Genomic DNA, 26,116 nt, shown 5'->3' with positions numbered 1-26,116 from the left:
ATTTGTAGGATATTGGGTATTTGTTATTGGGTGCACATTATTAGGAGATCTTCTCTTTGAAGATTTGGTAAGGAGGATCATCCTTTATTTTAAGCTCAAGAACAATTAAGATAGGAGATCTTGATTGTGCCCATATTACCATCAAAATCAATGTAAGGAAATTGTTTTTCCGTAATCTTTATTATTATGCTTTTATATTAGCATGCATGTTACATAGATCACTAAAATAACATTTTATGAGATAATTTTTTTTTAATTAGAGAGTCTAATTTAGATCTATGATCTTTCATCGCGGGCCAGAATGGCCAATCTACATTTTTGTATCCCCAACGAGTCCATACTCGAATTAAAAAACCCATACACACATACCGTTTTTTTCATGTTTTACAGGTCGGTCCCCCGAGTCAGAAACTCGAAACATGTTTACTCATCGTTTTCCAATGAAATTCCAAATGTCCCGGGTGAAGCCCATCTTCAAAATGAAACTCCATCTCCGGGCGAAGCACATTTTCAAATGTATGATATGGGCAAAGCCCATTCTCCAAGCAAACTGTTCCGGGCGAAGCCCATTTTCAAACTTATGTTCTGGGCAAAGCCCATTCTCCAAGCAAAATGTTCCGGGTGAAGCCCATTTTCAAATGTATGTTCTGGGGAAAGCCTATTCTCCAAGCAAAATGTTCCGAACGAAGCCCACTTTCATATGTATGTTCCGGGTGAAGCCCCTTTCCACTTGCAAACCAGGTCAGAAATCCAATGTTTTAGTTTAGGCCTTGAGCCTTTGAGCTATGATTTCCGAAAGCTCGTAATAGCATTATATGATTTCTGTTATGATATATGTCCAAGTTTAAGCAGGTACGCTTCTGTTAAGCACCCTAATGTCAGAAACTTTAGACCCAATGCAACTGGGATCTCTGTTCGATTTCCAAGCTCCAGAGACCACCATAATGATGTACGGAGAAGTCTCCACCAAGTAAAAGTAATCCGTATCGGGTTACTAAGACGAAAATATTCACCAGCGGAATACAACCAATGTTATTACAGCAATACTGCTCAAAGTTGGGCACCAGGAATTACAGCTCAAGTGAGCTACGATCATGAAAACTGTTAACTCTAGTGGGTGACAGTATGAGAGAAGTATCTCCAAGGTATGACAGCAACCTCCTTTCGAAAAGCTCCATTTTGGGTATAGTTAGTGGAACGCATACCAGCAGCATTTGGGTATAGTTAGCGGAATGCATACCAGCAACATTTTGGGTATAGTTAGCAGAATGCATACCAGCAGTATTCGGGTACAGTTAGCAGAATGCATACGAGCAGTATTTTAACGCAGACAGCAGAATGCTAAGACCAATGTATGCCGGACTATGATGCGTGTTTGATTCTGTCACAACGGATACGTAGGCGCCTAAGGATAAGGCTCAATCCACAATATATGCAAGTTTACGGGTCGACGGCCAACGATGTTGATTTAACACAACAGAAGCAAGAAGTAATCTCTAGCAAAGTTTCAGGTATGATCTCTTCTTATGGCCGGCGAGCTTACATACGCAAGTCTAATGGACTCTAAACGACCCGCGGAATCCTCAGGTCGAGAGGGACCTAGGGTATACATTGACTTTCGCCTTGTCCAAGCCTTAGTCAAAGTGGGGGCTATGTAGATACCCGTATCCGTCGATATTGGAATTTACAGAATTCCCGACAAAACACCCGATGATGATAAGACACATGTTTACTAACACCGCTCATTAGCGGATTTCGTTTAGTGATACGGGACAAGCGTAATTTGACGGTTCTATAATTAAATGAAATTTAAATTATTTTTGAAATAAATTAAATTTATTTCATCGATTTTTCATATTTTCGAAGTTTATTTAAAATTTAAGCTTTTATAATTTATTTGAATAAATTATCGTTCAAAGTTTTTATTTTAATTTATTTGAAATGAGATTGTAAAGGTTTTTATCGCTTTATTTAATTTGAAAAATTAGATTTTAAAAGCGAGTTTTAACTCGATTTTAAGACGATTTTTAAGCGCGATTTTTGGACCGATTTTAGCACGATTCTCGAGGTTTGCTTTGACTAGAGGTGGCAAACGGGTCAATCGGATCAGTTTCGGTTCGGGTTCTTTCGGATCGGGTTATTTCTGTTTATCTTTTTTTACGATTTCAGTTCGGTTCAACTCAGGTTGGATTCAGTTTCCACTTTTAATTGGTTGTAGATATTTCGGGTCGGTTCAGGTTCGAGTCGGGTCAATATCGGAGCAAATAAAGTTCGAGTCGGGTCAATATCAAAGCAAATGAGATTCGAGTCAGGTCATAATCGGATCGGATGTCAAGAAGCAATATATAATGTTTTTTTTTGTGTATAATACAAATAATTTTTATTTTTTTAAAAGTAATATAATGTTTTTTTTGTATAACTATGATATAATAACAATTCATTGAGGTTAAATGGGTGACACTCATGTACAAAAAGACACCTTAGATGTGACGCCTAGGTATATTCGCGTATATTCGGGTTTCAATGTTGGGTTTCAATCATCAATGTACGGGTTGAAATCGGTTCAGGTATATATCGTTTCGGATTAAAAAAATTCAGGTTGAAACGGTTCAGGTTCATTCGATCTTGGGTCTATTTCGGATATTACAAATTCGGTTCGATTTCGAATCAATTCAGGTCAATTCAGGTTTCGGGGTGAAGTTCAGTTATACCTTTCAGATGTACGCTCAGGTGTCGATTCAGGTATTTTCAATCGGTTTTTCGGGTTCGGTATACTTTTGCCAGGTCTAGCTTTGACCCATCCCCCATCTCCACAGATCCCAGGTTCGAACCCTAAAACCAACACCTTTTCCCTTCCTTTTTTCCACCCAAAACCCACGACTCACACCCCTTCTCCCCTGTTTTTGCCCGAGCCCAACACCAGCCAAACACCATCGAAACACCCACCCTTACCCATCAATTCAACACTCTCACCTAACCCATAACCCAACACTCCCACCTGACTGAAACCCACGTCCAAAAACTCGTACCAAAACCCACCCAAATAACCCACACCCGCACCCTGTTTTGCGCGGCAAAACAAGGGCTTTTCTAGAGCCCTTTTCGAATCCCTATCCAAGCCCTAATCCCTTCTCTCATTTCTCCTACTTGTTCACCAAGCAAAGGATATATTTCCACCTCCCATAACCAGCTCATACAATCTCCAAAACCGAAATAATCTTCCCCAAATCCTATCCTTTCCATAACCACCATATCTTCTTCCACCTTCCATATCTTTTCCAACTCTCTTTCCCCTTCCACAAGCCAACTATATACCAGCCATATAACCTAAACCAAGCTCCCCTACCCCGTTTCCTATATAAACCAAGCCTCGTACTCCAAAAAACAGGACGATTTTGAGAGAGCTCGAAACCCTACCAAACCACCATCAATCTCACGAAAAGCAACCTTAAACTCCTTTCATGCCCATAAACAAAGCAAAAAGTTTACACAAGAGAATAGACGAACATTAGAGCATCGATTTGCTTTCTTGTTCGTGGTCTTCTCGCGTTCTGACAACACCCGTTCTCGTCCGTTTATCTTTATTTTAAAGCCATTTTTATTTCTTTTTCTTGGTAAAGTTTGAATTTTTGGAGTCTAAGGATTCCTGAACATCTTTCGGATTCATATTTGAGTAAGAAACGAGGTCACAATCTCTTTTTGAAAATCATTTTACGAAGTACAACAAAATCGTGTTTTTGAACTCGTGTGAACGGCAGCTGTTTTCACTCGTTTTTTATCATTTCAAAACACTTTTTGCTTATGTTTTTTTCTAAAGTTTAAATCTTTGGAGTCTAAGGATTCCAGAACATCTTTCATATTTAGATTTGAGTAAGAAACGAAGTCACAATCTTCATTTGAAAATCGTTGCACAAAGTGCCTTTTACGCGAGAAAAATTGTTTTGTTTTCGAAATTGATTTTGTTAAATTGTTTCGAAATTTGTTTTACAATCATCGAAGATGCACCTTCTAAGCAACACTTGTATACGGGATCCCGAGTGGTGTCCAAGTTTACATGTAAGTTGAGGGTGCACAAAATCTCGTCTCTTCCTTCTCCTTTTACTCGTGTATGTCACGGCCTAAGGCCTCCTTTTCTCTCGTTTTTTTTACTGTCATTTAATTATCATTTCATTAGTTAATGTTTCGTAATTATGCTTTTAATGATGGTTAATTGCAGTTTAGAATAGATAGTATGTTAATCATATGTTAGGTCTTTCAATTATGACGATAACATGCTTAGTTAGAATAATTAACATGTTTAATGAAGTAGTTTGCAATTGTATGACGACAACATGTTTTAAATCCATTAAAATAAAATTTTAATTAGTTTAATTCGATCTCACATGTTTAATGATTTAATTACGAAGTAATTAGATTAACTCACATGTCTAATATTTTGGTTTAATTTTAATTATGAAATAATTAGATTAAATAGCATATTTTAATTGATTTATGATGCATCTATGTTATTTGTATCGTTTATCATTGCTAAATTGTGACATGACCAAATTAATATTTAGAATGCACGTTAAATGAATTAGACATTCATAGTTCATACAAACCTGACATAGGATTTTAAATGAACTTTTTTAAGGAACTTAATGAACTCATCTTTTCTTATGGCGTTTTCTCGCTAGTCGAATTGCGCATGTTTAGCATCCGATTCATTGCACTCGATGACTAGAAAAGTCAACGTTGACCACCCTTTGGGCCATGTGTATGGCCGTGTGTTGTATCAGTTTTGTGCCAAGTTTGGTTCGTTTTTTTTATTGTTGCGGTTTTATTTCAATTGTTATTGTAATTTAATCGTTGTAATTATTGTAATTAATTCAAGCAATGTAATTTTTACTTTAAAATATGGGTCTAGTAAGTCCTTTATTTTGAGTCAAAATGATTTTACAAAACCTTTGCTTTAGTTGGTTAAATTGAAGTATTTAATCAATTAAATCGAACTAAGTGCGCAAAACAATGATAAGGCCAAGGACGAAGTCCTATGTGAGCCATGGCTTCATCATTGGCACGTTTTTCAAGGCCTAGATAGGCGTCTTAAACGCGAGTCAAGTGTCGTGTTTTTGCAATTGTATTTAGATCGAGTTGTATCTTTAATTCAATTGTTTGCAAATCGAGTCGACGAGAATCGTCCAGGTTGTAATAGCTTGTTCCCCAATGGCTCTCCCATTCCCATCTAAGCCATGTTTGTAAATGCTTGTTAGTATAGTTCAAATCAACCTCACATGCTAAATCACTTGGACAAAGTAGATTAGATGCATTAAACGATTAGAAATCAAGCTCACATGTTAGGGTCAAAATGGTGTTTTGCATTCTCTTACAACGAATCGTAGTCTTCTCCAATTAGCCATCATAGTCCATATTAGAGACCGTCCTTGCAACGGGCGGCGGTGGGTGTTTTATTAACGAACTTCCCATCACGTACTTTCAACAACGAACTCAATCTCATTTATGGTTCACAAATTTCCTTAAATTTGGTGGCGACTCCAAACGATTTTCAAACGCTTGGTTATCCGAATCCCCACATCCATACTTGTATGTCGTAGGACTTGGTGGTTTACTTGTTGTTATGGAGACGTAAGGCGGTTGGGAGACCGTCTCATGCTCGGGTCGCCTCTTGGAGCTTCCCACTCCAAGAGGGATGTGCACATTCATGGCTTGAGTTACGGAGGGACTCGTGCGGTTGAGACACGACGTTTGGCAGAGGATCCGGTTGGCTTCCGGACCCGGTACGTCTGGGCGTGTCCCGGTACCTATCTGTGGTTATCGGTATGTCTGGGAGTGTCCTTGTAGCATTGTGGTTGTCGGTATGTCTGGGTGTTTCCCGGTACCATGGTGGTGGTTATTTGATAGGGGTTCATTCATGTTGTCGTCTTGTTGCATGCTCACACACTCGAGTCGTGTCATACTTTATTTATTTATTTATTGAAACTGACGTTTGTTGTGTTTGTGTAATTGTCACTTATTTCCGAGCTAGCCTGTGTCGATCCATATGATATTTCCGATCATAAGGAGAGCAGGTTAAGTACAAGTTGTTTGGATAGCACGCGGGAGACGTGACGAGCTTGATGAGTTACGAGACGAGTCTAGTTGGCTAGAAGAGTATAGATGTCATGAGTTGTATTTTATTCATTAGTTTATGTTGTAATCACTAAAGTTATTATTTATTTAAGTTGTTTCTTAATTGCAACTCCGATTTCACCGTCTCGGGAAACCGAGATTGTAACATATCCCAATTACCTTGGCCGGGTAAGAAGGGGGTGTTACAAAGTGATATCAGAGCGACGATTTTGGAACCTAAAACCAATGAACCAAGAATGAATTTAGGAGAGTCTAAGTAAAAAGAGCCCGATATGAGTACAATAGGATCGGTTTTGGATGAGTAGGCGCCCTCATGCCAAAGCTAGTGCCTATCGTCTCAGTTGGTCACTACATGAGTGGCTAGGAGTATGGGAAACGTTATGTGAGTCATGATATGAATATGGCATAAGATATTATCATTTGTGAAAGAGGTGTGAATACGTGTATTGTTACTCGTTATGTATTATCGTATAATAGAATCGTTTGTGTAGAATGAGGTAGCATGTGATGGATGGATAAGTGGATTAATGTGAGTAATATGTTGTAGATATAATTAGTGTGTGTTGATGTGAGGGATGTTAGTCCCAAATCTTGGCATGTCGATATCATATGTGTATGTGAGCTTGTTAATGTCGTTGTTAATCCATGAATGGTAATGGTTGTTGGTAGAGTAGATATGATTATGAGAATAGTGTACGAAAGATAGTGAGTGTGAAGCCAAACCCAATCGAGTTGAGTAGTACTCGAGCGTGTTGACCAGTCACTCGACAGAAGTGGATGAATCACTCGACCGAGTCACTACGGAAAATAAGACCTTTAATAACGGTCAAATAATGCAATTTACCGTTATTAAATAAAAACACGGAACTGTTATTGCAACGATTGTTGTTGAATATATACCACAATTGTACAAACACGCGACCGTTATATAAAAACAATAACGGATCTACAATACCGTTATCACAACTCAAGAACCGTTATAAAACTGTTGTTACATATTTTTATGGCAATGAGTATACTTTTAAGAAACCGTTATTAAATCTTAATAACGGTTTCAAATCCGTTGTCCTAGTTTACTATTGACAACGGTTTAGTGGTTCCAAAACCGTTGTTAAATATTATATATGATAACGGTTCATTTTGCTATCTTATTTAATTAAGTGTCAAAATTTAACAACGGTTTTATTGCATGCAAAACTGTTGTTATATTTATCTATTGCCAACGGTATGTAACCGTTATCTATTTTTATTGATGAAACTTTGACAACTGTTGTTCTTAAATAAACCGTTGTAAAAGTTTTGAACTCGACAATGGTTATCGTTTGTTATCTTATATTTTTGGCGGTTTGAATGGGAGGGAAAATATGTCAACGGTTATTTATCTAAACAAAATCGTTGTCAAATAATTTTTTGCAAAGGGTTGTTTTTAACAGTTATCGTTTTTAATTATTTTTTAAAAAAAAAAATGATTTTAGCTTGTTCTAGCAGTTGCTGAAATGCTATTTTTTCAACAGCGTTTGTAGGAGCGGCTGAAATGCTAATTTTTCAGCTCCTGCTGAAAAATAGCATTCCAGCAGCCGTGGACTGCACAAATTCAATCCTGCATCAAAATATTACACCCTGTGATCAATTAAATTCAGTTTAAAAACAGGACAAACAGGATAATCAAAAGCCAAAACACAAATTCCTCAAAAAAACAAAAGAAGCCAATACACAATGGCTCTATATATGCACACACACGTACATAAAGCATGAGCAAACTATTGAGACTCCGCTAATGAAACAACATAACTGGCTCACATATTTCTCAACTAGGTGATGTCCTCTAGCGAATATTCTGGGGCTTTGTTGAGTATTAGTGGAAACTACAATTCAAAATATACATAATCAAAATAGATATAATACATGGAAGTATACAGAATTGTACTCAATTTACGTCCGAAATAGTTTTTAAATCACACTAACCTGTATCGGAATGGTACAAAGTTTTCCGTTGTTAACCTCCCACATGGACTGACAAACGTAAAAGGCGCATTGTTTGTCGTCTGGTACTTGAGGAGACTATCATATAAATCACACACAAATCAGCTGAATTAGATAATCAACCTCTCGCATAAACATAAATTAAATGATACGAGTAATTATTAAGAATACACTTACTAATGGCGTGATAAAATTGGGAACAATTGTGCTTTCATATTTCCCAAGTGGACATAATCTTTTTTTTGCTTCAAAAACACTAATTCATAAATATACACACATGCCATTATTATTTTCATATATATGGCTCATGTCATACAATAACAAAGGACATTATTGAAGGTTGTAAACTTACTCAGTTATCAACCTTACACAACTGTCAGAGGGTTTGCCTTCACGAGAGTCAATCCAGTACACTGTTTTTATTTCCACTTGGACTGCCAGTAACACCCAATGCTTCCTATTAAATTTGCGACATTGAACTGTTAGTTCATTCACACGCATGTAAGCATGTTAATAATAAATTAATTTATAGAACCGTGCTTCATTACAATAATCACGTACTATACATACATATTCTCATTGTAGGGGGCAAGACATAGTTTTTTGGTCGACATCAACCGACGAGCAATACTATTGATTTAATCTTCGTATGAAATTCTGTGCACAGAGAACGGCTTAGGACTCAAGAATCCGTAGGCGTTAATTGGGACCTTCCACTCAGCGATCTGATTTGACCTATTATGCCACATGGAACGAAGAATGTTATTGTAATTGATAATTTAAACAAACATCATTATTCGTAAATGGAAATGACTAAATAGTTTTATTAATAAAACTTACTTCATCCAAATCAAAATGTGAACAACATCTAATTTGTCAAGATCGACAAATTCCCTCAGTTGCTTCGGGTCCAGTATGGCTATATTAGCTGCGCCTATAATTTCCTCTTCAGTGTTAATCATGACTACATCCCCTCTATGACCTCTTTACAACTAGGTTGTGCAAAGCTTTCAGCGAAGTAGTTTTCATTTTTTTCTTATAATCACATGATTCATAATAAGAATCATAAGCAGGCTTGACTGCAACAAAAGTAGCTAGCTTATATTGTATGTCCTTTGTTTTTTTTTTGGGGAAGACGTAGTCCTTTCGGTGACCTTGTCCGTTGACGTAGTAGTAATTGCTTTAGCTGCCGCCATGGCTTTGCTTAACTTCTGCAAATGTAAAGATTAAAGTACTTACGATATATTAATATTCGTACCCTAATATATTTGAAGAACAAGTAGTAATTAACGTCTGCATATAAGTACCTCGGGGATGACAACATTGATGAGGTTGTCAAGCCATTGCACATAAGAGCTTAGGGCTTCTTTCAAATAAGTGACCTCCTAATTAGGAAATGGTACTTTTATTTCCCCATACTCGTCTTTATATAATTGGGACACTTCCACTTTCCTGCATTTGTCACGAAGGGTATACCATGAACCTTAACTTGTTGAAATTGGTCGTAATTGAACACGTATCCCCTGGCAACAACAACTTTCTGTTCCCCCTGTAAATAGAACAGACGACAAGCCACCTTGCAATCGCCCTTCACGACAGCTTTAATCAATTAATACACATACATTCACTATCTTTAATAAATTTCTAAGTAAAAAATGTGTATGATATGAATAATTATAAACTAGCAGCTATTACCTTTTTCGGTGTTGAGAAGAACATCTGATCATCAACTACCTCCACCTCATCTTGTGTCACGGCCATCCTGGCTTCCTCTTCCTCTTCAACTGCCTGATATCGAGCCTCGGCTCCCACCTCAGTCTCCTTTGCCATTTCCGTCTCCCTTGCCATGTCATCCTCGGCTTCCTTCTGTACATTAACACTTGCCCATATAACACGTACTGGTTTTCCAAATCATATAGCACACTGTATATAAGACATAAATATTATTACCTCTTTTTCCTCCTCCTCCCCCTCCTCCTCCTCCTCCTCCTCCTCCTCCTCCTCCTCCTCCTCCTTCTCCTATGCATCCTTAATGACTACTTGAACCATTTCCAACTCTTCTTCTGATGGCTTTTCCTCAGTTTCCAACATTCTCGGCATCAACCTGGTCATTTTTTATAGTTGTGTAGTAAAAATTAATGTCAGCATATATAGTTATAAATTATGTTGAATCAAATACACTATTTATATGATTACCCTATTGGAATCATCACCACTCATCATCCTTCGAGGAGTTTTTCCAAAATACTTAGTGATACCAACATGCGTCGATACCCCTCTCACACGACCTGGATGCTCTGCTTTGCCGATTGCCTTAGCAAAATTGTCATCACGTCCTTGAGGCTTCCATTTTCCTTCCTGTACCTCCTTCTCACAGATCCTCTACATACACAAAAAACCATTAAGCAACTCACAATTATATAACTCCGACCACCAGTGGTAGGAGTGACATATTTATTCAAACTTACAATTTTCTCTTTGATGTCCTTCTCAAATTCAGTTTCCGTCATTCCATTCTTAGGAGTGTGACCTTCCACCCAAGCGTCGTGACGACTTAATTTTCCAAGCTTTGCCTACAATTCATTCATCACATTGATATCCTCTCAAAATATGTATGATTACTCTGAACATATATAACATCCGACGAAAACACCTAATAGTCTAATACTATAAGAATTATTTACTTACAAGTTTCGTCTTAATCAATCTATAACCACCTCGGGAGCCGTAAAAGATGGTCTTTTTCTTTGAAATGCCTTGTTCCTCTTACTCATAGCCTTCAACAAATAAATTGTATCGAGAAACGTAAGCATGGCCAAACACTAAACTAAGTATACTTATTTACTTATTATTATTAAGTTACTTTAAACATGTCAGACTGCCTATAAACAATATAGTGTGGACATGGGCCACGAGCCGGTCTACGGGCGCGATGCTGCCTACCGGTCCGTAGTTACGGGCCACCTGCACGTCAAACCAATCTGTGGACATGCAGCGGTCTTTTGAGAGCCACGCTTGGCGGCGTAAAAATGCTTTCGACCGGATCGTTTTAGATCGGTCGGGTTCGTCTCGGTAAAGGTCTCGAAACGATATAGTGATGTTCGGAGTCGCCACCAAGCAATTATGGGATGCCTGGAACCCGTTCGAATCCACTTTATACCTAGGTCAATCAAGGAAAAAAACGGTGTTTGACATAGGTACGAAAGATAAGGACTCGTCCTCCTTTTAGCATTTTATGCGTAAAATGACTCTCGTACGCCCTGGATAAGGCCATCCACTATCCAAAGGTTCTGAGTAAGGGGTGAGGGTACGTATTGGGAAGCCCTTTAATCGGACACCCAATCCCGCCCGCGTTAGCGGCCTCTACTGATCGATCGTGGTTGTTTAAGTGAAAGAGTTGATAAAACGGTTTAAATGCATGAATGCGCATCCAAAAGTTTAACCTAACATGTGAGAATTTGCTAAGTCGGTTTGTTTATCCACATAGCATGAAATTGATGTCAAAGTTGGATTTAGAATGATTTGTCTGTGAAAATGGAAATTAAACATCCATTAACCAAATTCGGGTTATGATGCTTAACACGATCCATTATTTGAAAAAGGGTGTCAAATGACAAAGTGTAAAAACGTAAGCTTGTCAATCTGATCCGTCATGTATTCAGATTAACTGTAATCGGGATCATCCTAGACAAGTATCAAAATGAGACAGAACAGTGTCAGGCAGCACCATTGGGGCGCGAGCCTATTGGCGAGAGAATGGGGCTTGTCCAGGTTTTGAAATATGAAAATAGACGACCTCTTGGGGCGCGAGCCATGAGTCGACCCAAGGGGCGTCTTCTGGTTGTTAAAAAGGTTATGAAAAACCGTATTTTGTAATGAATGATTTGCAAGTATTATTTGCATGCCTCGGAATAATTACTATTATGTTAGTAATACTCGTTGTCGGATTTCCATGTTTGAAAAGCATGATAAAATGTGTAAAAGGAAAATGTTTGATTTGAACAAATTATGTTAAGTTCAATTATTTGTAATTAGTCAAGTTTGTCATCGTACTCGGATTAAACCGACATGGTATAAAGAACCAAGGATGATTATGAAATATCACTAATATGTTTGCAAATGTAAATAAATGAGACAAATGGTAAATAAAAGAAAAGGGTGTTAAAATACCCATTAAAATGTAATTAACCAATAATATCATCGAGTCACGGAATAAACCGTCATGGTATAAGGAGCCAAGGATGAGTTTTGTAATGGTCAAAATATGTTTTATCATAAAAATGAATTAAAATGGTAAATAAAAGAAAAGAATTTCCTTTAAAATGTAATTAACCAATTAATAACACCGAGTCATGGATTGAACTGCCATGGTAAATGGAACCAAGGTTGATTATAATATATGGCTAAAAAGTGTTATGCATTGTTCATGCATATAAACTCATAAAAACAGTAAAGACATGAAATAAATGAGATATTTACACCCTTAAATTTACGTGTATTAATGTTTGCGACGTAGACAACTTTAGAGACGGTTTTCTCGTTATGACTAATCGCGATCAGCGAAGTTTAAAAAGGTGTAACACCCCCATACTCCAAGTGCCTTACCAGGACCACTCAGGTATAAAGCTGTTACCATCTCGGTTCCTCGAGGAAATGATAATCATAAGACAATAACGAAACAACATTTAAATAGTATAAGTTTAGTGAAAGAATACAATCCAAAACCAAATGCCCAAAATACGGGTTATATGTTCTCAAAACAACTGTCTAATCAACTAAATAAAATGTCTGTCAAACTACTCAAGCTACAGCGGAAGACTCTATCATCTGAAGGTGACACATCCCAGCTAGCCCATGTAACTCGACTCATACCTGCTCAACAACTGCTCACCATCCCCGAATGGATCGCCACAGTTTTTAAAACAATAAACGGGGTCAGTACTAATCACACAATTTATATAACTCAACAAAACAACAAACAACACAGCTCAATCATCACAGATGCACTCCGAACTCCATCACCAACTCCACAATTCTGACTACACACTAAAGTGTGTAGCCCTGCCAGAGTACCCATCGCAACAGGTTACTCCTTAGCGCCAGTGGGGGACCGCAGCCGTTCCCACCTAAGCCCCGCTCATCTCCATCGAGCGATAAACCCAAATCCATTAATGTGCACATCCCTTCTGTGGCGGGTTCCACAGAAGGCGAATAATGGGCATGAAGCCACTCCCGCAAGTGACTCCACTCAGCCAGGGACGCACCCTGAAGAACATAGACAGATACAAACAATCACAACTACTAATCAGCAATCAAAACCAAGAACCGTCACAATATTCGTATGATAACAATCAATAATCACAAATCACCACCAACACATTATGGGACTAATACTAAGTAGGGAAACTCTACCTGGAATGCAATACAGTCAGACGATCTCAACAGCTGTTATCAAAAAGCCTCCTCTACGAATCCTCTTCCTAACATAACATCACATATATTACTAACCACACTAAACTAACACAATCCCCCAATTTCAAAAATTAGGGTTTAACAAGACTTAATTAAATATAACAAATTCAGTACGTAGATCTTACCCTCAACGCAAGGATCACAAAGATGTAAAAAAGATGAATTCCGACCTTCCAAGCTCCGAGATTTGTCAATAATGCGATGAGTGCGAAGTACGTAGGTTGAAATCTCTTTTGAAAGTAATTAGGTTTGTAAAAGCGTATTATGAAAGTGACGGAAGTGTTTATATATAAATTCGCATTATTAACAAAACCCAACAAAACATTACCCGTAAACCGGGCTACTCGATCGAGTAACTGACGTACTCGATCGAGTGCCGCCTACTCGATCGAGTACCAAGGCTACTCGATTGAGTACCCAACAGGTCAGAAACTCATAAAACCGTAGTTTTACAGTCTTCCCTCCTTAAAAAGAACTTCGTCCCCGAAGTTCAAACCACAACAAAACAAAGACACACTACTACACTCCCGACACAACAACCAAAACAAAACTCAACATAAAAACATGTTACTAACCAAACTCAACCCGACTCAACGACAACAAACATACCGACACAACACCAAAAAGGGTATAAAAACTCTTATAAACTCTTTGCGATCTTCTCCTACCCCCCTAAAAGAAACAAGGTTACGTCCCCGTAACCATACATACCTGATCAAAAAGGAAAGGGTAACGCTCTCTCATGGCCTCCTTTGCCTCCCATATAGCTTCCTCAGTCTCGTGATTAGACCAAAGGATTTTGAGCAAAACTGTCTCACCACTCCTAGTCTTCCTAACCTTCCGGTCAAGAATCTGCTTAGGTACCTCAAGATAGGACAAGGACTCATCTAGCTCTATGTTCTCTGCATCTAACACATGTGATGGATCACTCACATACTTGCGCAACTGAGATACATGAAACACATTATGCACCCTCTCCAACGCAGTTGGTAAAGGCAAACGATAAGCAACCTCTCCAACCCGTTCTAAGATCTCATAAGGCCCTATGAACTTCTGACTTAGCTTGCCTTTCTTCCTAAATCTCATAACCCCACGCATAGGAGACACTTTCAGAAGAACCTTATCCCTAACCTGAAATTCTATATCCCGGCGATGTAGATCTGCATAAATCTTTTGCCTAGCCTAAGCCGCTCTCATCCTTTCCCTGATCATCTTAATCTGCTCAACCATCTCATGTACCATCTCTAGTCCTAGAACCACTACCTCAGCACTGTCGTCCCAACAAATCAGACTCCTACATCTCCTCCCATATAAGGCCTCAAACGGTACCATGCCAATACTAGAGTCTTGATTGTTCTCTCAGTCTGACCGTCTATCGCAGGATGAAATGTTGTACTCATCTTCAACGTTGTTCCCAAAGATTCCTGCAACTCTTTCCAAAACTTTAAGATAAATCTCGCATCTCTGTCAGATACTATGTCCTTAGGGACTCCATGCAACTTTAGCACATTCTTCCGATAAGACATAGCTAATTGTGCCTTAGTCCATGTATCTTTCATTGGCACAAAATGAGCTGACTTGGTCAGTCGATCCACTATTACCCATATCATGTTGTTACCCTATTGACTCTTCGGCAAACCCACGATAAAATCCATAGAAATGGTCCAACTTCCACTCAGGTACCTCTTAAAACTGAATCTTACCTTGTGGTCTTCGCTGTTCCCCTTTAACTCTCTGGCATGTCAAACAACGGGCCACAAACTCAGCTATTTCTTTCTTCATCCCAGGCCACCAGAACGTGTTCTTTAGATCCTTGTATAGCTTGTCACCACCTGGATGTACTGAATATGGTGTACAATGTGCCTCTGTCATGATTGTCTTTTTCAGCTCCTCATCATTAGGGACACACCACCTCCCATCAAACCTCAGACTACCATCTGTATGAATAGAGAATCGAGACACTGTCCCTTTTTCTACTCCAGCCCTCCACTCTACCATCTTAGGATCCAACGTCTGTTTACCTCGAATATCATCATAAAGATCAGGCTGTACTGTCAAATCTCCCATGGAATCCCCTATGTGCATCATATGTATCCCAAACTTCCCCACCTCATCTCTCAACCTCATCAAAGATAAAGCTGTACACAAAGAATGTACACTCTTCCTACTCAAAACATCTGCAACAACATTGGCTTTCCCTTCATGGTAGATAATATCCATGTCATAATCGCCAATCACCTTCATCCACCACCTCTGTCTCATGTTCAACTCCTTTTGAGTGAAGATGTACTTGAGACTCTTGTGATCAGAAAACACCTTAAAGGTCGCCCCATAAAGGTAATGTCTCCAAATCCTGAGAGCAAACACCACTGCACCCAACTCTAGATCGTGTGTAGGATAGTTCTCCTCATAAGGCTTCAATTGTCTAGAAACATAGGCAATCACTTTACCGTTCTGCATCAACACACATCCCAACCCATTATTTGAGGCATCTGTATAAACCTCAAAGTTCTCAATCCCTTCAGGCAATGCTAAGATAGGAGCTGTGGTCAAACGCTCCTTTAATGTTTGGAACGCCGTCTCACAACTCTCATCCCAATGAAACCTGTTCTCTTTCCTCATCAAAGCTGTCATAGGTCTAGCAATCTTGGAGAAATCCTTCACGAACCGTCTGTAATATCCAGATAAACCCAAGAAACTCCTGATCTCAGCAACATTCTTTGGTGCTTCCCACTTTGTCACTGCCTCAATCTTTTTAGGATCCTGACTACCCCATCCTAAGAGATCACATGCCCCAGAAAAGCAACTATCTCTAACCAGAACTCACACTTGGACAGCTTAGCATATAACTTATGCTCCCTCAAGGTCTACAACACAATCCTGAGATGCTCCTCATGTTCCTCCTTAGTCTTGGAATAGACTAAGATGTCATCGATAAACACCACCACAAACTTGTCCAAAAACTGTATGAAGATTCTGTTCATCAAATCCATAAACACAGCCGGTGCATTAGATAACCCAAAAGGCATCACCACATACTCATAATGGCCATACCTCGACGTGAAAGCTGTCTTCGGTATGTCTCCTTCACAGCATCCAGCGGCTTGAATGTCTGGTCTTGAGCATTGACCCACTTAAGCTCTTCACTCTCGTTGTTGGGGATAATATAAGGATAAAAGTCCATGAGGCTTTCATCTCCTTGCAGAATGAGATGTTCATGAGGGTTGTCTTCATCACTTGGTTGGCATAGGGATGAAGCCATCAGTTCATGGTTGTTAATCATATTTTGAATAACATGTTTTAGTTTGAAGCATGTTTCAGTATCATGACCTTTTCCTTGATGATATTGGCAATAGGCACTGCCGTCCCAGAAACAGGTTTTCCTTCTTTCAGACGGGTCCGGAGTGGGCCCGATTGGTTGTAACTTCCCTTCAGTCATGAGCTTTTGAAGAGTTGTGGCATAGGTTGTGTTGAGTCTAGTGAATGTCCTTTGAGAATGTTCAACCTTGTTGTTTGACTTGAGACATCCAGGAGGATTGCCTTGACTGAGAGGTGCAATTATGATTTTGCCAGCCTCGATCATATCTTGAATGGCATGCTTGAGTTTGAAACAGGTTTTGGTGTCATGGCCCTTGCCTTGATGGTATTGGCAGTAGGCATTACCATCCCAGGATCAAGATCTTTTGTGTTCGGGTTTGTCCGGAGTCGGACCAATGGGTTGGAGCATTCCTTCTGAAGCAAGTATCTCCAGAGCGGTGCCATATGTTATTCTCAGATCTGTGAATACCCTTTGATGTTTTCCCATGGTTCCAACATTGGTGTTTTTGGGGATGTTTTTGCGAGTTTTGTTTTTGTTTTTGTCAATCCTGGGCGGAAGCAGGATTGGGTTGTTGTTGATGGGAAGTTTTGGGGATGTTGCTTGATATTTTGAAAGGGTATTTGGCGAGGCAATTTCATGTTCTTTGTTGGTGGGTTCATGGGTGTGCGAACCATTAGATGACTCCTCATTTTCAACAGTTGTTGGTTGGTGAATGGAGGGTTGATCTTCTCCTTGATGGTCAGGTTCATTTTCGGTATTACCAAACCTTTTCTCCAAATTAGCTACCTGAGTGTTCAACTCATCGATAGCAACTTGCAACTTTGAGTATATGTTGTTGATGGAGACAGAGAGCGTCATTATACCGCTTTATATGCCATCCTCATCAATTGCGTGAATTTTCTCATCGTCAGGAGAGATGAGGTGAGAGCAGTCTAGGGGAAGATTCCTGACTGTGTCCATTAGGGTTTTCTGGAGGGTTGTTTTTGTTGTTTGGTGAGGGAGGTTGTGGTAACTCACCCTTTTCAATCATATCATTGATGACGCCTTTTAGGGGGAGACACACTTCAGTGTCATGTCCGTGACCCTGGTTATATTGGCAAAAGAGGTTTCCATTCCATCTTCGAACTCGCTTGTTTGGTAGAGGGTCCGGAGATGGACCAATCGGTTTGAGTTTTCCTTGTGAGATTAGCCTTTCCAAGGCTGTGACATAAGGCATACTCAAATCAGGGAAGGACCTATGAGGTCGTCTGGTTTTGATTTGGTCGTTGGCCAGTAGCCGGCTTTCAAGAAGCTTAACCCTTTGCTCAATATTAGAAGAGGGAAGATTCTCGGTTAAAATTTTGTCCTCAACCTGGGAGAGACGAGTGCTCAAGTTTTCCACGGTAGCTAGGAGTCGAAGGACCATGTTGTTGGTTTCAGCAGAAGTCATGGCGGATGCAGATTGATCAGCTTCTTGAGTTTCTGGTTGGCGATCGATGGCACCCAAGGGATTCCTAATAACATAACGATAGGCGTTATAACTTGTCTTCGCAAGGTATTGCACAAACAAAGGCAAGTACGACACACATGTACAAAAGGCAGTTTTGTTGTAAAGACGCGACGGTCTGACTAGGTTATGAGTTCATTAAAGATTGTGAATGACCTCCTGTGTTTGAACTCTTGGTGCATAACTTTGAATTTAGACTCGAGTGTCGACTTTGGCCTAGTGATGCCTAGACAGAAGACATGTACACAAACTTGACCTTTTACCCGTAATGTAAGGGAAATGCGGGTTTAAAACCCGACAGGTTTCGACTCTGCTAATGCCATTGAAGATGTGACGATAATTAGGCGACACGACCTAGACCAGAAGGTAGGTACTGACTTTGGTGAAGACTCGACTTTATCTAGACGACTTGACTTGAAATCGACTGGACTCTAATCAACTCGAGGCTGAATCAAAAAGGTGGACTGAAGTTTTCGAAAATAGAAATTTTCAAAAAGATTCATTTGTCGTATTATGGACGGCTTCCGAAGAGTAGGGATCTTTAGAAGGTCGGCCAGTTGAAAGGGTTGTCTTAGATTTGTTTTCAAAAGACGATTTAAAATGAGATTGCGGCGGCTCTGAAAACAGTGTGTTGTTTCCGAAAGCGGTTTTTAAAATTCCGAATCACGGATTTGAAAATCTTATTGATGAATTTGGAATCGTCATCAAAATGGCCATAAAAATGGTTAAATTTGTTTTCAAAGAATTTAAAATTGGGTTGAAAATTTTAAAACGGTTAAATTTGTTTTCAAAGATTGAATTTTGAATTTGAAATCTGAAAACGGTTAAATTTGTTTTCAAAGATTTGGAATTAAATTGAAATTTGAAAACGGTTAAATTTGTTTTCAAATGATTTGATTTTTAATTGAAATTTGAAAACGGTTTAATTTGTTTTCAAAGATTTGATTTTGAATTGAAATTTGAAAACAGTTAAATTTGTTTTCAAAGATTTGAAATTGAGTTTGAAATTTGAAAACGGTTAGATTTGTAATCAAACGATTTGGTTTTGAATTGAAATTTGAAAATAGTTAAATTTGTTTTCATAGATTTGAAATTGAGTTTGAAATTTGAAAACGGTTAGATTTGTTTTCAAACGATTTGATTTTGAATTAAAATTTGAAAACGGTTAAATTTGTTTTCAAATGATTTGAATATGGAAATTATGAGGATTGAGTTCGTCATTACGACGGGTTAGAAAACCATTTTAATTTTTGAAATGCGGTATCAAAATCGAAAATTGTGTGAATTGAAATCGTCATCACGACGGCTTAGAAAAGCCAAATTTGATCTCGAAAACGAGATTTGAAATTTGGAAAGTTGCATGGGTTGAAATCGTCATTACGACGGTTTGAAAAACGTTTTTGTTTGAGAACTGATTTCGAATTTTGAAAATTCGAGGGTAGAATTCGTCAATATGACGGCGTAAAAGGGCGCTTTGAGAATGCAACGGTCGGCGACATACTGAGGTTTGAAATTGCCATTTTGACGACGCAAAAGGGTATTTTGAAATGGTTTGTGAAAACCGAGTTTGAAATCGTCATTACAACGGTATGAAAAGGTGCATTTGAAATGGTTATAAAAACCGGTTTTGAAATGGCCATTATATCGGCATAAAAAGGTGCTTAGAAACGGTTTTAAAAACCGGGTTTGAAAATCGTCATTACGACGGCCTAAAAAGAAGTGCAACGGTCGGCGAAAGACTGAGGTTTGAAACGGTTGTGAAAAACCGGGTTTGAAAATCGTCATTACGACGGCCTAAAAAGGTTTTTTTTTTAAACGGTTGTAAAAAAACGGGTTTTGACACGGCCATTATGACGGCATAAAAAGGTGCTTTGAAACATTTGTAAAAACCGGGTTTGAAAATCGTCATTATGGCGGCCTAAGAAGAAGTGCAACGGTCGGCGAAAGACCGAGGTTTGGAACAGCCATTATAACGGCGCAAAAGGGTTTTTTGAAAGTTTGAAATGACACGGAAGGACTTATGCTCACATAACACAAAAGCACTCACAGTTCATTATATTATGCATAATGCTGACACGGGTTTTGGCTTAAAAGGGTGAGTTACATACCAAGCGATCAAACCCCGATTTTTGAGAGGGATACCAATCCAAACAAAATGTGTAAGGTGGGTGCCCTAGCCTCATGCTCGAAGGTGATGAAAGCTCGTTGACGAAACAGAAATGTGTATCGTCAACGGTATGCTTGACTCAATCGGGATTCGAAACGCGGGGATGAGAAAACTCACGCCGACGAGATGAGCCAATTGGTCGATAAAGGTTAGGTTGTGGGCCCGGACAAGGAACCCGACTTATGACCATAATATCAATTAATTCACTTTAACCACGACCTCGTTCGAGTTTCACCTCTAAGGATCACAAAGACACAAGTGTCCAAGTTTTCCCCAGCAGAGTTGCCAATCTGTGGACATGGGCCACGAGCCGGTCTGCGGGCGCGATGCCGCCTACCGGTCCGTAGTCACGGGCCACCTGCACGCCAAGCCAATCTGTGGACATGCAGCGGTCTTTTGAAAGCCACGCTCGGCGGAGTAAAAATGCTTTCGACTGGATCGCTTTAGATCGGTCGGTTTCGTCTCGGTAATGGTCTCGAAACGATATAGAGATGCTCGGAGTCGCCACCAAGCAATTATGGGATGCCTGTAACCCGTTCGAATCCACTTTATACCTAGGTCAATCAAGGCAAAAAGCGGTGTTTGACATAGGTACTAAAGATAAGGACTCGTCCCCCTTTTAGCATTCTATGCCTAAAATGACTCTCGTACGCCCTGGATAAGGCCATCCACTATCCAAAGGTTCTGAGTAAGGGGTGAGGGTACGTATTGGGAAGCCCTTTAATCGGACACCCAATCCCGCCCGCGTTAGCGGCCTCTACTGATCGACCGTGGTTGTTTAAGTGCAAGAGTTGATAAAACGGTTTAAATGCATGAATGCGCATCCTAAAGTTTAACCTAACATGTGAGAATTTGCTAAGTCGGTTTGTTTATCCACATAGCATGAAATTGATGTCAAAGTTGGATTTATATTGATTTGCATGTGAAAACGGAAATTAAACATCCATTTACCAAATTCGGGTTATGATGCTTAACACGATCCATTATTTGAAAAAGGGTGTCAAATGACAAAGTGTAAAAACGTAAGCTTGTCAATCTGATCCGTCATGTATTCGGATTAACTGTAATCGGGATCATCCTAGACAAGTATCAAAATGAGACAGAATAGTGCCAGGCAGCCCCATTGGGGCGAGAGCCTATTGGCTAGAGAATGGGGCCTGTCCAGGTTTTGAAATATGAAAATAGACGACCTCTTGGGGCACGAGCCATGAGTCGACCCAAGGGGCATCTTCTGGTTGTTAAAAAGGTTATGAAAAACTGTATTTTGTAATGAATGATTTGCAAGTATTGTTTGCATGCCTCAGAATAATTACTATTATGTTAGTAATATTCGTTGTTGGATTTGCAAGTTTGAAAAGCATAATAAAATGTGGAAAAGGAAAATGTTTGATTTGAACTAATTATGTTAAGTTCAATTATTTATAATTAGTCAAGTTTGTCATCGTACTCGGATTAAACCGACATGGTATAAAGAACCAAGGATGATTATGAATTATGACTAATATGTTTGCAAATGTAAATAAATGAGACAAATGTTAAATAAAAGAAAAGGGTGTTAAAATACTTATTAAAATGTAATTAACCAATAATATCATCGAGTCACGAAATAAACCGTCATGGTATAACGAACCAAGGATGAGTTTTGTAATGGTCAAAATATGTTTATCATAAAAATGAAATAAAATGATAAATAAAAGAACATAATTTCCTTTAAAATGTAATTAACCAATTAATATCACCGAGTCACGGATTGAACCGTCATGGTACATGGAACCAAGGGTGATTATAATATATGGCTAAAACGTTTGTCATAGAAAAGATTTGAAACATTTGAAATGGTAAAAACCGATTGCAAATAAGAATTGAAATAAAGAGGAAAGACGAGAACAAACACGTTTGAGTCTGACCCGAGAACCCAAAAAAGGCGCGAGCCTCTTTGCATAGCAAAGGGCTTCTGTCTCGGGCCAAAACTCGATTTTTGCTCGTCTAACGTATATTTGAATCATGTTATGCATTGTTCATGCATATAAACTCATAAAAACAATAAAGACATGAAATAAATGAGATATATACACCCTCAAACTTACGTGTATTTGTGGACATGGCCCACCTGCAGGTCCGGTTCGATCTGCGGACATACAACGGTCTTTTTGAAAGCCACGCTCGGCGGCGTAAAGGTGCTTTCGACCGGATCGTTTTAGATCGGTCGGTTTCGTCTCGGTAAGGGTCTCGAAACGATTAGAGATGTTCGGAGTCGCCACCAAGCATTTGTGGGATGCCTGGAACCCATTCGAATTCCACTTTATACCTCGGTCAAATCGAAGCACAAAGCAGCGTTTGACATAGGTACTAAAGATAAGGAAACCGTCCCTCTTTAGCATCCTATCTCTAGAATGACTCTCGTACGCCCTGGATAAGGTCGTCCACTATCTAAAGTTTCTGAGTAAGAGGTGAAGGTACGTATTGGGAAGCCCTTTAATCAGACACCCAATCCCGCCCGCGTTTAGCGGCCTCTACTGATCGATCTTGGTTGGTTGAATGCAAAAGTTGATAAAACGGTTTAAATGCATGAATGCGCATCCAATAATTTAAACCTAACATGTGAGAGCTTTCTAAGTCGATTGATTTAATCCAAGTATCAAGTATAAGATGTCGAGTTGGATTAATGGTTGATTTGCATGAAAGACGGAAATTAAACATCCATTTACCGTATTAGGTTTAGGGTGCATAACATGATCCATTTGTCTTAGTAAGGCATTTTGCAAATATGGTTTGAACAGTCGCCTGATCCGTCCTATATCCGGGTTAATCGGAGTCGGGATCGTCCTAGACTGATGCTGGAAGGGAACAGGCCCTGTACCTGACGGCCATATGAGGCGCGAGCCAGCAAGCGATATAAGGGGCCACCCTCTGGTTATGAAAATGAGAAATGAGGAGCCTGTTTAGGCGCGGGTTAGCCCACGGTTTATGTGCCGTGTTCTGACCTTTTAGAAAACGTTATAAAACGTGTTGAAAATGGGTATTTGAACCCGGTTTGATTTGAAAGGGTCGTTTAGACCGCATTTGTTGATTTGAAGAACTAGACTCGAATAGTCATCATTATTTGATAATATTCGGTGTCGGGTTCTATTTGACAAACTTGACATGAATAGTTTTGAAAAATGATTATGGACTAATTGTTTTAAGTCCATTTGAATGTTATTAGCCGATACTCATCATCGTACCCGGGTTAAAATCCGGCATGGTATGTAGAACCAAGGATGACTTTGTGTTGGTGACTAATATGTTAGTTTGAAAATGTAAAGAAATGAAATAAAAGGCTTTAAAATATCTTTTAAATGTCATTAACCAAATATTATCACCGAAACACGGATTTAACCGTCATGGTATGAGGAACCAAGGGTGAAAAATGCTTTATGGTTAAAACATATGAAATAAAATAACAATGATTCGAAAATACTTGAAATGGTGAAAACCGATTACAAATATGAAAAATGGATTAAGGGAAATGACGAGAACAAACACGGTTGATCTCTGGTCTGAATACCCCATTTAGGCGCGGGCTGGTTGGCGACCTAAGGGGCTTCTACCTTACACCAAAAATCAGTTTTGGCTCGTTTATTCCATGTTTTGGTTCATGTTATGCATGTTTTAGCATGTTAGAGTCATGAAACAAATAAAAACATAATGAAAGAGGATTTTTACACCCTCATACTTACATGTTTGGTTATGGCAAGTGACCGACGTAAGTGTAATAACTCGTTTGATCGGAAAAAACTCGGTTTAAAACCGTTTTGGTAAGTAAAAAGAGTTTTTTAAAAGTTTAGTGATGGTGTAGTGGTCGAAATGATCGGTCAAGTGATTTAATGCACGATGACGGTACCAAACAATGTGTAAGGCTCGTGTTTACGATCGGTAGGTCGTAAATACGCGTCGGATTGTGACTTTAGAAGTCGAGTCGAGAATTTTAAGGGAGAAAAGAGGGGGCGGACACTCGTGTATCCCTAAAATGGGTGGCATTTGAGGGGTATTTATAGGAGAATGAGTGGTTGTGTGAGTTTTGAGCGACGTGGCCACCCGGGCTGCTCAAAGAGGCGCGAGCCACGTCGCGGGTCTTCGAGCTGTGTTGTCACTTTCACAACAAATGCAATCATGATTTGTTCTATCCGAGGTTTTGTAGTCACATGTTTGGTACTTGACCATTCATGAATCCGGGAAAACTTAAGGTAGAAGGTTTGAAATGTTGGATTTTTGTGGTTGACTCGGTTTGACTCGTTGTTGGAGTCGGGATTTGATTTTTTGAGTCGGTTTTTGGTCCGGTGTCGGTTTTGACTCTAGTTAGTGTCATTGTGACCCCGTCGTCTTGCATAAAATACTCCAGGTATTTTTGAAATGTTTTATTTTCAAAATCGTTTTAAGTTTTCCGACGTAAAGTTGTACACAAACTGTCGATCAAACGCCGCGATTCCAAAACATGTTGTAGTCCGATAATCATCGGGTGTTTGTTGGAGTCTCAGCAGATACCGGGTATCTACAGAGCGCCCACTTTGACTGAGGCTTGGACAGGGCGAAAGTCAAAGTAGAGCCCCCAGGTCAATCGAAGATTACAACCTGGAGACCCAAGCGACGTCGAGGCGGCTCCAAAGGATTCGGGCCAAGGACCTGCCGTCGGGAAGTGCGACGCCAAGGCGACTCGAGGGTACGAGTCGCGGACCTGTCGTCGTGAACAGTTTAGAGTTTGTCGACTGTCCGTGCGGGTCGTTTAAAGTCCGTTAGACTACATACAAAGGCTCGCCAGCCATAGGAAGGAGTCATACCTGAGGCATCTTCGGATATGTCCTTGCGCGTTTGCGGATAAAGGCTCGCCAGCTGATGGTAAGGAAATGCACCCGAGGCATCTTCGGGATGTGTCCTTGAAAAGTTGCGGACAAAGGCTCGCCAGCCAATGATAAGGAAATGTACCCGAGGCATCTTCGGGATCTGTCCTTGAATGTTTGCGGACAAAGGCTCGCCAGCCAATGATAAGGAAATGTACCCGAGGCATCTTCGGGATCTGTCCTTGAATGTTTGCGGACAAAGGCTCGCCAGCCAATGGTAAGGAAATGTACCCGAGGCATCTTCGGGATATGTCCTTGAACGCTTGCGAACAAAGGCTCGCCAGCCAATGATAAGGAAATGTACCCGAGGCATCTTCGGGATCTGTCCTTGAATGTTTGCGGACAAAGGCTCGCCAGCCAATGATAAGGAAATGTACCCGAGGCATCTTCGGGATCTGTACTTGAACTTTTGCGGACAAAGGCTCGCCAGCCATGATACGGTCGATCAATGGACCATGGGGATAGCCGCGTCAAATGGGCTTGTTTTGAAAGTAGCGAACTCGTGATGTCGCTGGGAAAATAGTGAGTATGGATTCTCACTATCACTGTTTTTGGAATGAGTGGGTCCTGCGAGGAAGCCCCCTGCTGGTATTTAAAAGAATAGTGAATTTGACATCTTCACCATTCGTCGTTCTTCTTTGCGCTTAAAGTGGCGGTTTTGATCGCCGTTTGTTTTAATTTTG

Source organism: Silene latifolia, chromosome 9 (genome assembly GCF_048544455.1).
Source record: "Silene latifolia isolate original U9 population chromosome 9, ASM4854445v1, whole genome shotgun sequence".
NCBI lineage: Eukaryota > Viridiplantae > Streptophyta > Magnoliopsida > Caryophyllales > Caryophyllaceae > Silene > Silene latifolia.
The sequence above is the reverse complement of the archived record's forward strand: the minus strand, read 5'-3'. Positions refer to the sequence as shown.